This window comes from Macaca nemestrina, chromosome 9 (genome assembly GCF_043159975.1).
Source record: "Macaca nemestrina isolate mMacNem1 chromosome 9, mMacNem.hap1, whole genome shotgun sequence".
Classification (NCBI taxonomy): Eukaryota; Metazoa; Chordata; class Mammalia; order Primates; family Cercopithecidae; genus Macaca; species Macaca nemestrina.
In genome coordinates, this window is record NC_092133.1 from 15,084,344 (window position 1) to 15,088,043 (window position 3,700).

The window sequence follows — 3,700 nt, forward strand, 5'->3', positions numbered from 1 at the left end:
GAAGCACTTGGGCCGTTCACAAAACTGGAGTTTCAATCTGAAATTACTTGGTCCCTAGGACAGCAACTGCTCTCACCCAGGCCCACCTAGGTGCCAGACTCAGCACTTGCTGCATCCAGTAGCATAACCCAGTAGCGAATGGCAAGGGCATTAGTGAAAGGTACAGGCTTACCAAAGGTTATGCAGGAGATGGAGGAGACAAATCTTCCTCATGACATCTCTGTTCTTGCCCCACAAGACTTCATCTGTCCATCTACTCCCATATATTCATCCTATTTCCTATCTAGAGTAACTTCTCTCCCTCTCCCTCCCTCTCTCCTTTCTTCTCTCTCTCTCTCTTTCTCTCTCTCTCTCTCTCCTTCTCTCTTTCTCTCTTTATTGAGCAAGCAAATAATTCTTTTTAGGGGAGTCTCTCTCCTTAAAATGCAGACTGATTATAAATAATAAATCATTTCCAGTAGTTGAGAAAAGCAGAGTGGAGATGAAGCAGGACTAGAGGAACAACAGGAAGGCAAGAGTGCATCTTGTATCCAAATATGTGCCTTGAAACCCTCTGTGCTCACATGAAATGTCCACACATGGGGCTTTGAGAGCCCTCAGCACTAAGTGGCAGGTGCAGTCAGTTGCATGATTCCCAGCCTGTAGTCAGTTGCACGATTCCCAGCCTGTGCACTCACTTAGGTGAAGTGTAATTGATGATGGTGGGAGGCAGACAGGTTCTTAGGTGGGAATGGGTGGGTCCCTGGTGAAATCTCACCTTCAAGCCAGGAATGGAGGGAAGCCTGGGGAATGGGCTGCCAATTCTGGGTGAAGTCCATGACCTGAAATGAGAACTTCTCTGATGCCTTTCGGCCAATCAAGTGGTGCTTTCCCCTGGCCTGCCCATAGACCAATCAGCATACACTTTCTCCATTCTGAGCCAATAAAACCCCCAGACTCAGCCAGACTCAGACACTTGTCCGACTACCTGCCTGCAGATAGGAGCTACTCACTTCGGGTCTCCCCTCCACTGACAGCTGTTGGGTTGACCAATGAAGCTCCTCTCCACCTTGCTCACCCTCCAGTTGTCCATGTAACCTCATTCTTCCTGGACATGGGAAAAGAATTTAGGACCCACTGAATGGCAGGAACAAAAGGAGCTATAACACTTTCCTGGTTGGGTTGCTGAGCTGTGGGTAGGAGCTAAAGGGCTGTAACACATTCCTGGCCGAGCTGCAGGTGGTGACATGTTCCTGGACTGTGGGAATAAAGAGTGGCAACCCTTCTGAGGGCCCAGACCTCGGGATTCCCTGAGCCAGAGCTATAACACCATAGCCCTCCCACCCTTTGCTGGCACTGGGGGGCTGCCCCATGCAAAGGGAAGCAGCAGTAGGGCTGGGCCAGTTCAGCAGCCATGGACTGGAGTGCAGAGGCAGGACAGAAAGAGCTATGACACAAACAGGCTGAAACATGCCTTTTGAAACACGGGCCCCTGGTCACCACACTGTGGGTGATAAGAGAGAAGCTGTGGTCCTTTTGGGAGCCCAGACCTCGGGGCTCCCCAAGCCAGGGCTGTGATATGCTGTAATACCCTCTTTGGGGTTATGTAGTTCCTGGCATCTCCAGGCTTTCAAGTACCACCATGCTCCCCTCATCCAAATGCTAGTGCCCACCATGGAAGCTGCTATGGCACTTCTGGTCCAGCTGCAGCCTCACACAGAGCTGGTGCCTGCTCTGGCACCTGGAGCCACCCACAGTGCTGGAGCAGCCAGGGTGCCTGGCTGTGTGCAGTGGCCTGACCCCGCACTCGCTTGCTCACACACCCCTCGCTGCTCTGCACCTGGCTCACCCTTGGCAGGTGTGGGATCCAGGCCAGTAGTATGAGCCAAATGCAGCCTGCTGGGCCAAGTGGGTGGAACAAGCCCAGCAGGCACGAGCAAAACTCAAGCAGAGGTGCCACCAGCCACAGAGGTTTCTGGCTGGCAGAGTGACACCCAAAGGATCCTGTGACACAACGTGGCAGATGACTGGCTGTCTCCAGTAGTCACTCTCTCTGTCTTTATAAGCAATAGAATTGTATTGCTTGGCTGTGTTCCCAAGCCTCCCTTGCAGCAAGGGATGGCTGTGGAGGTTTTGGGCAGAAGGGGTGTCTTACTCCTGGGTCTTTCCACGGTAAAGATTGGGCATGTGCTTCCCTGGTCGTCGTCTACATCCTTCCTTCTGATGAGCGAGTGAAGAGAACTAGACCCAGAGATGAAAACCACACATTGAGGAAAACCACACATAGCTCCCACCAGTCCTGGACACCTATTGCTGGGCTACTTCAAGAAGGAAAATAAATGTTTCTCTTGGGGCCTCCATGAGGGTGGAGGGTGAGAGGAGGGAGAGGACAAAAACTATTGGGTATTCTGCTTATTACCTGGGTGACAAAATAATCTGTACACCAAAACCCCACAACACTCAATTTACCTATATAACAAACCTGCTCATGCACCTCTGAACCTAAAATAAATGTCAAAAAGCAAACAAAACAAAAAAAGAAATGTTTCTCTTATTGAAGCTACTCTGTATTTGGGGTCACTTAGAAAAGCAGCTTAGCCTGAATATAAATGCAACAACTGCTCTTGTACTAAGAGAGTGAAATGCTATCTCTTCAATTCATCCTTTCCACACTGATGTGAAGTGTCACCTTTATCACAGGCTATGCTGTTTTCTCTGGAATGCAAAGCATCAGTTAGAAGCAATGAACTAGAAATACATGTTCCCAAATAGATAGACCTTGAAAGCATAGTACTGAATGTAATAACGATTACCCACAACAAGATTTATGGCACAGTAACATCTATGTAAATTCAGCCTCTCTCCAAACCCACACCATTTTATTTTGAGGATATACACATTTATTCAAGGACACATATGAAATCATTAGAGTCAGTGTCCAAGGAGAGGGATAAATGAGGAAAAAATAGACATTTACAAGAGAAGGGCTTTGCTCATATGATGATAATGGGCATACACTGAGGAGTAGGGCTAACTCCCCACGTGAAATTAACACACACACACACACACACACACACACACACACACACACACACACAAATATGTACCCCACCCCCGAATACATGCATACCCACACTGTGAAGAACAGGAATTGGGGAGATTTGGGTGACCAAAATGCTGTCTGGTGCCCATGGCGAGGGTGAAGCATTTCCATTAGACAAACCAAGATGAGGTTGGGCACATCCTAGACAGGTCCTTTCAGGGCCTGATTTTGGCCTGAGCTTCAGAGAGAGGATTTCTTAAATGATACTGGAGTGTCTGCTCAGGTGCATTGACTCAGATGCCAAATGAGGGTGGCAATTCTGGGCACCCAACTGGAGGCAAGATGAAGAAGCTTTTGGCACAACACTTCTGAAACGGAAATGTGGGCATCAGTCACCTGGGACCTTGTTAAAATGCAGATCCTGATTCAGGAGGTCTGAGCTGGACCTGAGCTTCTCATTTTTCACCAAATCCTAGATGCTCCTGCTGCTGCCCTATGAATCACACCTTGGGAGGTGAGCCCCTAAAATATCTAAATGCATTTTTGGTAGGCCAGTAAATAGAATTTAAAAAAATAAAAGGAAGAAATGGAATCAAGAAGGTCTTGCGGTCCCAGTATTTTCCTAGGATTGTCAGCTGCTGAAACCCTTGATTTATGACTAGACAGTCCCAGAAAGCA